This window comes from Arachis hypogaea, chromosome 20 (genome assembly GCF_003086295.3).
Source record: "Arachis hypogaea cultivar Tifrunner chromosome 20, arahy.Tifrunner.gnm2.J5K5, whole genome shotgun sequence".
Lineage (NCBI taxonomy): Eukaryota > Viridiplantae > Streptophyta > Magnoliopsida > Fabales > Fabaceae > Arachis > Arachis hypogaea.
The window spans coordinates 103,603,464-103,614,799 of NC_092055.1; positions in this window are offsets into that span (position 1 = coordinate 103,603,464).

Genomic DNA, 11,336 nt, shown 5'->3' on the forward strand with positions numbered 1-11,336 from the left:
GTTCAGTTGTGGAGGGAAATCGTCGGTTATGAATTTTCACAAAATAATTCGGTTGTAACTATAGTTCCAAACCAACAAATAATCCTTAATCAAAATTTAATTTGTTTGTCACTTAAGTCAAACCCAATAAAAATCGAGAGTATTTAAACATTGGATCGTCTCTTAAGGAATTACAGGGAATTGTACATATTATTGGTTATGAGAAAGTATTTTTGGGTTTTTGAGATGATGAATCAAAAATGTAAATAACAAAAGAAATAAGCTAACAACTAAAAAAAAGTCTTGGCAAGGAATGAGAATTAGAATTCCTATCCTCATTATCATCCTCAATTGTGATGATTATTGTCTCTTACTCTCACTTAGTCATCCTCTAACAATTGAACGAAAATCAAGTGAGCAAAGTCAACATTAATCCACAAGTCCTAATCAAAGATTAGTTTTAGTGGAGCCAACTAGCAATCCTCAATCACCAAGCAACAAAAGAGTTTGATAACTCAAGAGTCTCCAATGACTCAACCCAAGCTCAGAGCACAAAATTTTACACTAAAATCCAACCAAACATTTTATCAAACACTTAGAAGGTATAAAAAGAAAGCATGGTAAATAACAAGAATTAATAAAATCTATGACTACCAAATGCAAAATAATAATAATAACAACTCAATTAAACATCAATAAACAAAGAAACATCAAAATTGTATTAAAGAAAATCAAGATCCAACAAGGGTTCATAAACATAAAAATAACCAAAATAAGAAATTAACAAGAAGAACTAAAAGAGCAAAGATGTAGCAACAAGAAATTGCAAGAAAACTAATCAAGACAAGAATTAAAGTCTAAACCTAAGAGGAATTTAATCTAACCTACCCTAATTCTAGAGAGAAGAGAGAGCTTCTCTCTCTAGAATATAACTTATAGCATATTTCTATTCTACACCTAATTGCTCTCCCCTTGTTCCTTCTTGAATTTAGCCTCTAATAGCTTCAAAAATGAGTTGGATTGGGTTTCAGCAAGTCCAGAAATTGCCCCCAATGTGTTTTCTTTAATGAAGTCATGTGCTGCTTGTCACACATACGCCTGGGTCACGTGTACGCATCATATTGCGATTTTTCAAGTCACACGTACGCGTGGGTCACGCGTACACGTTGTATGGCAGATTCCCAAAACCTCATATCTTCATGAATTCTCCACTTTGCATGCTTTTTCTTCACTTATTCAATCTAATCCTTGCCTTATAAAACTGGAATCACTCAACAAACATATCAAGGCATCGAATGGAATTAAAGAGAATTAAAATTAGCAAATTAAGAGCCTAAAAAGCATGTTTTCACCCTGAAGCACAATTTAAGAAAAATTTACAAAATCATGCTATTTCATTGAATAAATGTGAGAAAAGTTGATAAAATTCACAATTGGTGTTTATCAACCTCTTCACACTTAAACCAAGCATGTCCTCATGCCAAACTAAGAAAGATAAGAAAGGGGTATCAATATTTATTCAATGTAAACTATCTAAATGCAACCTATCTACATGCATGCAACTACTTGGTCAAAATAAATCAACTTCCAAGAATACATATATGAACGCAAGGGCTAAGGCCATCATAATCAAATCAAATCCACAATTAAATTGAGTTATTGAAAAGAATTATAAACTTGCAAGATAAGAAATAATAACCGATAAAAACATAGAATTGAGTAATCGAACCCTCATTGGATGTGTATACACTCTAACGCTCAAGTGTTTAGGGTTGATTCACTCAATTATCTTCTAATCATGCTTTCTAAGATTTATTTTTCATCTAACAATCAACAATTATTCAATGCATGTATACCAATATCATGAGAACTTATCCATAGGTTATAATGGGACTAGGGTCAAGGTAATGATATATATGGTTAGGTGAGCTTGAAATTCGAATCTTTGATTAACTTAAACTCTCACCTAACACATATAACAACCTATACAATTCAATTACAAACCTAACTATCCATTCTTCACTTTTTCACACACTCATGTATTCTCTTCATTTCACATCATATATGCATTGTTATTATTACTTTACTTTGGAGAATTTTGTCCCCTTTTTATTGCTTTCATATTCTTTTTCTTTTCTTTTCTTTTCTTTTTCTTTTTTTCTCTCTTTTTTTTCAAAATAAAATATATACAAAAGTATCAATGCATACGGTTTAAACATTTAATGCATGAGTATGTACCGAATTCCTAAGATATTCAACAAAAATACAAAAATGTACTTTTATCTCTACTAATGTTCCCAAATTTTTCCACACTTAAATGATACACACTTTCACTAGTCTAAGCTAATAAAAAAATGCAAATTAAGGACATTCATGATTTTCGGCTTTAAGGCTAGTCATGTGCTAAAATTAAGAACAAAAGGGGATTAAAATAGGCTCAAAATTGGCTAATCAAAGGTGGATAAAAGGGTAAGGCCATTTGGGTAAGTGAGCTCAATGAAATGATGGCCTCAATCATATAAATATATCCATACACAAAATAATGGACATAAAAAATCAAACAAATTAAAGATTACATCATAGAAAGAGAATAATACACACAAGAATGAAATAGTGGTTATATGATGTAACCACACAATGAGACTAAAAAACTCACAAGCTTATGTGTTCTTAGCTCAAAAACATGTTCCACAATATATAATTCAAGCAAGTTCAATAAAAAATTTTACTCAAATCAATTGGGATGCCCTCTATGAAAAGAAATTTTCTTGAAAAATTTTATTATTTTGACTAAACTTATTATACATATGCAATTTAAGAAACTGCAACTAAGAATTCTAAAATGCCTAGTAATAAAATAAAATAAAAAATAAAAGTGTTAGGATTAGAACTTTTCACCTAAAAACGGCCGATTGGTCGGATGACCTCCCCATCCTTAAAAGTTTGCACCGTCCTCGGTGCATTCAAAGATGAGCAAGGGGGTACGATGACTACACGGATTGCCACCTTCAGCTGGTGGATCAATCGGCTGCTGTGTGTTCTTTCTTCTGCTTCCCTTTTTGCTTATGGTGAATCATCCTGCAAGATAGAGAACAGGATAGTAAGACAAGTAAATGCAAAGGCAAGGGAGCATAAATTGTTGGAATGAGGTAATGATCACTAAAATGAAGTGAGTGAATTAGTGTGACATTGATGAAAAATAATGTGCGAAGTCTATGTCACAATTACACAAAAGAAGCATGCACTTCACTTATTCTAGTGTGCTTGATATACTTTAAAGAAGCTTGTTGGTTAAGACAAATAAACAAGCAATAAAGAAGCATAAAAGTACTCAAGCAAGAATCAATCAATTATGAATTGGATAATAATTGGACATTGATCGATGTGCAAGAAAATTTAATGAACCAAGTGAAATATGAAATTCACACATCAATCAATGATACACTTTGAAGTTTAGTTCGCGTCATCTAATTGACATAAAGTGGAAAACATGGGTGCTATGCAACTTAAGAAAAGAGAGATAGAAGTTGAGATCAATCACATCGCAAGCATGGTCCACAAAGTTTAAAAAGCTCAAAAATATGTCACTAGGTAAGCTTACAATCCAATTTCACAATTCCTCAACCTCAATGCATGAATTAGGTGACGTAAATAAGGGTCAATCATAAACAAGTATCACCTAACAAAAAATGCATTGATAATACACAATTGCCTAACAATAGATAGTGAATTCAAATTACATGGTGGCTAGCTACAACATGCAATATAGGAATCCAAAAATATTCTCAAAGGAAATGTCATAAATTCTTAGTATGCACAAAATTAAACATGAAGAATTCAATATCAAGCAACAAAGTATAACCTCAACACAGAAATCCAACAATAAACAACTTCATCATCAAGAAACAGCAATTCAAATTAACAATCCAACACTTATCCACTAAAATAGAAAATTAAACAGAAAATTAAACTAACTAACTACAAGAGATGATGGTAGATAGTGAATGATTGTGGTGGATGATGGTTGAAGAAAGAAAAGAAGAGAAGAGAAGAGAAAAGAAGAAAAGAAATGGAGAGAAGAGACGAAAAGAAGGATATGTGAAGCAGGGGTGGTCACGCATACGCGTGGGTCACGCGTACGCGTGACATGGAGAAAAGGAATGGTTGCGCGTACGCGAGCAGCTGGGACGCGGAGGGTGCTCTCTGTTAGGGGCCAATACGTATGTGGAAGGTGACCGTACATGCGTCTTGCGCCAAAAAATGCATGATGCGCACGCATCATTATGGGCGCGTACGCAGGAGTAGTATGAATCCCTGGGTCACGCGCACGCGTCCTTGAGGTGCTCTGTTTTTCAAAATTTTTCAACTCCTTGCACCAAACTAAGCATTCCAAACATCCAAATAGTTATCTAAATGCCACCAAACTTTATTTAACACCCTAGATTACCAAATAAATTCAACCAACTAAATTAAACATGAAATTAAACTTATTTACCAATATATACAAAAGAGAAAAATGAAAAGAGTTTACTATGGTGGGGTGTCTCCCACCTAGCACTTTTATTTATTGTCCTTAAGTTGGACAATGATAGGGTCCTTGTCAAGGTGGATTGTGCTTGAATTCTTCCTTAAATCCCCACCAATGCTTGCATATCCAATGTCCACCGGGATCCCAAACTAGGCGCACTAAGCTCTCAAGCAAATTTAAAAAAGTGACAAGGCCCCAAGATTGATGATGGTTGATATGTATTTCGGAGTTCCAAACTTTGTTCTTACATCCGTCTTCTTATTGATACCATAGTTCAATCCGGGTGACAAGATTTGTGAATTCTCATTTAAGCACCAAACTCTCCTAGATCTTTTCAATTGAGTACTATACCAACCTATGCACTTAAACTTTGATGACTCAACCATAATGAACCTTGAATTATAGTGCCAACCACTAACCAACTTTTTCTTGCTTCCTATTCCACAAAGAGCTCTAAGTTGACCATCCATCTCAAGCAAACCATATTCAAGTAGGAAAGTAAAGCTTAGGGATAAGAGAGTTATCCACTTGAATGAAAGAATGGATGGTTGCTTAGTGAGAGAGGCTTCCAACGGCTTTGTGGTTTCCACTTCCTTGTGCTCTTCTTGGATTACTTCCATTTCTTGACAAGCTTCCTCAATTTCAATTCCTTGTTCGCCAACTTCTTCTACACATTCCTCAATTTCACGACACAATGAGGAAGGCTCGATAATCTCAATTAGCACATTAGTTGGTGCAGAATCATCTTTAATAGTAGGACTTGTTGCTTGCTTAACTTCTTCCAATCTTTCATCATCCATAATGTACCTAGGAGGTTGCACATTATCCTTCTCAACATCAAATTCAAGCTCAATGGAAGAAGGTTCAACAACTTCCACAAACTCATCAACAACATTACTTGGTGTGGAAGTGTCCTTAAGCTTGGAATCCACCTCTTGCTCAATTTCGCCTAGGTCTTCAACCACTTTTTCTTTAACAATCTCCATCCCTTCCACTTGTTGCAAAACACGCTCCATCTCCTTATTCTTAAGTTGAGATTCTAACATCTCTTTCATGCTCCGCTCTTCGGTTGATTCTTCACATTCATCTGTGGAAATGTTTTATTTGTGGCATGAATCCTATGAGTCCAAGTTGGCTTTAGTTGTGGCAAGGTTAGTGTTCCGCGGGTTACCTGAAACTGATGGTCGATCTCGGAGGAGATCTGCCGTTGTGGTCGGAGTTGTGGTGTCTGACTTGCTGAGCCTTGAGATGCTGCTGATCTTTGGTCACCGGAGGGTGGTGGTACCTGCAAGAGACTCCGATGCTTAAGTTAGCACGTGCTTTATGTAGGTTTTTTTTATATAGAATCAGAATATGAGTTATACTTGGGTGCTCTAGTGTATTTATAGTAGTGTGGGGTGACTTTCCTTGAGATAAGTTAGTTATCTTATATTATTTTTTGTGGGTGAGTCCCCTTATCTTTAGTCAGCCGCCTTTAGATGGGCTATGTGGTGCGGAAATTACAACCACAAACTAACCAGCAAGTGCACCGGGTCATACCAAGTAATACCTCAGGTGAGTGAGGGTCGATCCCACGAAGATTGAAGGACTAAGCAACAATGGTTAAGTGATTTACTTAGTTAGACAAACAGAAAATAGTGTTTGAGAGTTCAAAAAGCATTAAACAGAAGACAGACAAATAAATAAGTTGGGAATAAAATATGGAGAAGGCAGTTAAGTCTTTAGAGATATCTATTTTCCTGATTGACTTTTCTTACTAACTATTTTAATCATGCAAGATTTAATTCATGGCAAACTATATGTGACTAAACCCTAATTCCTTAGACCTTTTTAGTCTCCTCTAAAATTCATCAACCGCCAATTCCTTGGTCACTTAATTCCAATTAGAGGGTGAAGCTTAATTCTAGTTTATATGCCACAAAAATCCTAATTACCCAAATATAAGAGGATTATATGTCACGTATCCCGTTAAGTCCAGATAATTAGAAATTTAGGAGAATATGTTTTCAAGCTGTTGTTCAAGTAAAGAGCTTTTCCAAGTTATACAAGAACTAAATTAGAAAAAGGGTCATACTTTCGTTCCACCCAAATTCATAAGATAAAGAACGAAAACAATTCTTGAATTATAAATCAGTACATGAATTAAAATAGAAAAATAATAGTATCAATCCATACAATAGACATAGCTCCTAACCTTAACAATGGAGGTTTAGTTGCTCATGGTTCAGAGAGAAAACTAGGATTCAGGTAAAAACTGTAAAGTGTGGAATGAGGTGGAATAATGTTGCCAATCCCCAGAAGAGAAGTTTCTTTTCTCTTTTATATCTAATCCTAAATAATTTTAAAATCTAATATCTAAAACTAAAATAATATCTTTTCCTATTTTAAAATAAAAATTAAATTTAAATCAGAATTAATTAATTAATCAGCAAGTCTTCAAGTGATGGATGGGGACCACTTGCTTCGTAGGATCCATGCCTAACTTGGGAAATAACGAGAAGTGTTCCCCTGAGTCCTCCATTCTGCAGCCTCTAATCTATGTTTTCTGGGCTGAAAACTGGGTCAAAAACAGCCCAGAAATCACCCCCAGCGTTTTCTGAACGTGGCGCATGTCACGCGTACGCGTCAGTCACGTATACGCGTCGATAGTCTTCTTTGCGTATTATGCGTACGCATCAAGTACATGCACGCGTCGCTGAGCAACTTCGCTTTTCACGCATACGCGTCAGGTACGCGCACGCGTCGCCATGGAAAGCTCCAAATCACGCGCACGCGACGCTCCTTGCTGTCATCTCCTTTAATTCTTGTGCTGTAGAAACTCCATCAAATCCAGCCGAATGCTACCTAAAATAAATAGAATTGCACAAGACTCAAAGTAGCATCCATAATGGCTAAAGTTTAATTAATTTCTAATTAAACTCAACAAATTAAATGCAAATTCACTAGGAAAAGATAGGAAGGATGCTCACGCATCACTGTGATCTTCTGCTTTGGGCCTTCTTGGGCCCTTATAGCAATTTGGTCGAGCTCTTTGGGAAGAGGTCGGTGTCGACCAACGTTTATAAGAAGTCGGTCATTTTTGTCTTCATCCATCCCAGCTCGCATAGCTCGTCCCATGGTATGAACAGTGCCCTTGCTCGAGCTTCGATCTTCCCTTGAGGTCGTGCTTTCCAGCCTCGACCCCTTAGGTGAGTCGTGTTTGAGCATTTTTTTTATTTCGAGCTTCTCTTCCTTGCGTGATTCTTGGCGCTTGCTTTGTGAAGCATTTTTCACCTCCTTGGGAATACGCATGCGCTTTTAATGCCCATTGATTAGGCTTTTATTTTGCTTTGCCGTTCCGTTATACAAAAAAGCTTTAAACCTTGGTTTCGGTTTTCTTTCTTTCATCTGTTTCATTTTCCTAGTGAAGAAAAAATCTTTGCCCTTTGTTTTGTTCCTTCATTTCTTTAAAAAGATCACCATTTTGCTAAAGTTTTTTGCCCCAAGCTTTTCTTCCTTTGAAGTTTCGAAGCTTTGGACCGTTCGCGCTTTTCATCATGCCTCTGTCGTTGCTTCTCATTTTCCCTTGCAGGTTGGTGCCTATACTCTTTCTCGTTTTACCTACTTTTGTTTATCATCGTTCTTGTTGTTTTTATTCTTGCATGCTTTCCCTTTGCACAAAGTTTTGGTCTTTGTTGAACTTTAGTAGAAAAGATTGAAACTTTCTTGGGCGATTCGTGCGAGGTCTGATTTCTTTGGTGATTATGGTCTTTTTGTCTTCGCTGTTTGTATGAAGAGATGCTAGTGCTTCAGTTGAACTCCATGTGTTTTCTTTTGTTTGAGAGGGTTAGGGCTGGTTAGGGCTCTGATATACGCGTCGTTTTCTTTTTTCTGGGTTCTTGCTCTGTTGCTGCCTCCAAAGGGTATCCCTGAGCTTTTGGTGCTAATCCTCTGTCTTCTACGAGTCCTGGGGTTCCCTTTTGTTGCCATGTCTGACACTTGTTGATTGTTTCTTTGTCATTCTCTTACCGTCCGAGTTGTTTGGTAGTGACTTCTTCTTCTTTTTTTACTGTAGGTGTAGTTGCTATATGTCTACCCGTAGGAATATTGTCGAGATGTCTACCAAAGTTCCTGCTGGTATGGCCGATTGGTTGGATTCAATAGTCCTGATATGTGTGACCGTGGCTGATCCTGAATATTGTGTGAGACTTAGGAGATTCCATAGGATATGTAGCAATAGGGATAATGAAAAGAATTATGAACTGGTGTCACCTGATCCTGAGGAGAGGGTTAGTTTTCCTTCCTTAACTCAGGGAGAACGGCCCTTCTTCTATGCTTATGACTACTTCTTTAGTCAGCTGAATATCACTATCCTTTTTTCTGCTTTTGAGACCGACCTCTTATGGACTTGTAATGTGGCCCCTTCCTAGCTTCATCCGAACTCTTGGGCCTTCATTAAGATTTTCCAGCTATTGTACAAGGAATTAGGTGTCCAACCTACTACTCCCCTTTTTCTTTATCTCTTTGTGTTGACTAAGCCTGGAGTGGCCAGGAAGAAAGCTTCTTAGATTTCCTTTCGAGCTACCCAGGGGAAGAAAGTTTTTTCGATGTTTGACGAGTCCTTTAGAGATTTTAAGAACTATTACTTTAAGGTCCGAGCTGTCGAGAATGCCCGACCTTTCTTTTTGGATGAGAATGATGAGCCGACCTTTCCTTTGTGTTGGCAAAAAGATATAGTAGCTCCCAAGTATTCTTGGGAGAGTTTGGATGAAGTAGAGCAAGCCTTTGTGAGCGTTCTGGAAGAGCACTGAGGGGAAACTCCTCACCTAGACACAAAGAGATTTCTGGGAGATCCTTCCCTTCTCCGTGCCGAGCTAGGTAGCGTCCGACTTCTTTTTTGGAGTGGTTTTCTTCTATTGTTTGTAAATTTATCCCTCCTTGTTAATATAACTTGTTTTCTTGGTTTCCTTTATAGAGATGGTGAAATCTTCAGAATCCATGAAAGCCTTCCGGAGGGCTAAAAAGGCGAGCGCTATCCAAAACTTTTCAACAAAGACCTCGGGGGAAGGGTCTTCTCAGGTGTCCCCAAAGAAGCCGACTTCTGATTCTCAGGGCCCGAGAAAGATCATCCCGACCACTAGAGTTCGGGTAGTTCCATATGATCCCTCTAAGGCGACTTCTAGTCCTACTTCCTCTCCTCCTGCTATTGGTCCCCCTCCCAAGAAGCAAAAAACTGTTGGGACTTATGACTTGAATGATAAAGAGTTTGATGGCATTGCTTTTGCCACAGAATTAATTGCTCCATATGGCAAAGTCCCTCTGGACGATGTCTCAATCCTTCATCACCTTGACTTCATCACGAGCAATAGTATTCGGATGGCTAATGTTGGCGCGGCCTTATCTCGGGTTGTTAGGGAGTTCCATGTCCGTGCTACCAAGGCCTTTCTGGAAGATGCCCGATCCGGACCTACGGCGAGCTGCTAGAGACTAAGGCGAGGCTTCAATCGGCCCAAGATGATTATGCCGAGCTTCAAGGGCACATGGTAAATAGCATGATTGATATGTTCGAGATCCTGAAGGCTTGGGTCCAAGTTATTGCTCCCGAGGCCGATCTCTCTCAGTTCAGTATGGATAATGTGGTGGAGGATAGCAAGATTGTGCCTGCCCCTGACGATGACGATGAGGGTCCTCCTTTTGTGCCACCAGGGAAAGCTTCGGCAGCTTCAGCTTCTTCCATTCCTTCAGAGGTCGACCCTCCTGAACCCGAGCCTAAGGTGGAGATTCTGAACCGGCCGGATGGAGTTGTTGATGCTACCCCGATCTCGACCATTCCTCCCCCTCCTCCAGCCAAGGATGCTACTACTAGGGCGAATTTGGATCCCCCTATGACTTTTCATGATTGTGTACTATTATAGTCCGACTTGTGGACTTTTGAACTTGTTTATGTTTTTGCCAGTCTGTCTATATTTTACTTTCTCTAACATTTAGTTGCTTATTTGCAACCTTTATTTTGGAAAACAAACATTTAAACTCTTGGGCTGCCTTTTAGGCAGCCTTTAAGTCTTTAATGCTTTAATTTGAAGGATGTTGATGAGCGGATAATTTATACGCTTTTTGGTATTGTTTTTAGGTAGTTTTTAATATATTTTAGTCACTTTTTATTATATTTTTATTAGTTTTTAAATAAAAATCACATTTCTGGACTTTACTATGAGTTTGTGTGTTTTTCTGTGATTTCAGGTATTTTCTGGCTGAAATTGTAACACCCTAACTACCAAAGCTCACGCTTCCGGCTGCGCAACTCTGATAGCTCGGACATTACGACGACACTTATACTATTTAATACTAAAATATGAGCCTGTTTAAAACTTTAAACCGCAATACCGTTCCCAAAAATACTTTCGCTATACAACGTACATCCATACATACCATACAACTTACAGAAACTCGTAAAGAGTACATCCATATATATATATATATATATATATATATATATATATATATATATATATATTACAAGCATTACCCAATACAATTCCTATCCCTCTTACAGAATATATCAAGATAAAGGCGAGGCTAAAACAAGTAATAATCTAAAGCAATACAAAGCATCTCAACAACAACTAAAATAAACCCTTCGTGACTTCTGCGCCCATATCCTAAAAGGGGAAAAATGTAGGGAGGGTGAGAACATCATCCTCGAAAGGGTTCTCAGTAGAGGGTTTTTGGGAATTACTGTAATAGGATACGTGAAGATAAACCGTACTAGTGATTAATAACCGTCTTATGCCTCCTTTCCAAAAACAACGGTTTACAATAAAAGTAAAGTCTGAAAATCTTTTCTGAAAGA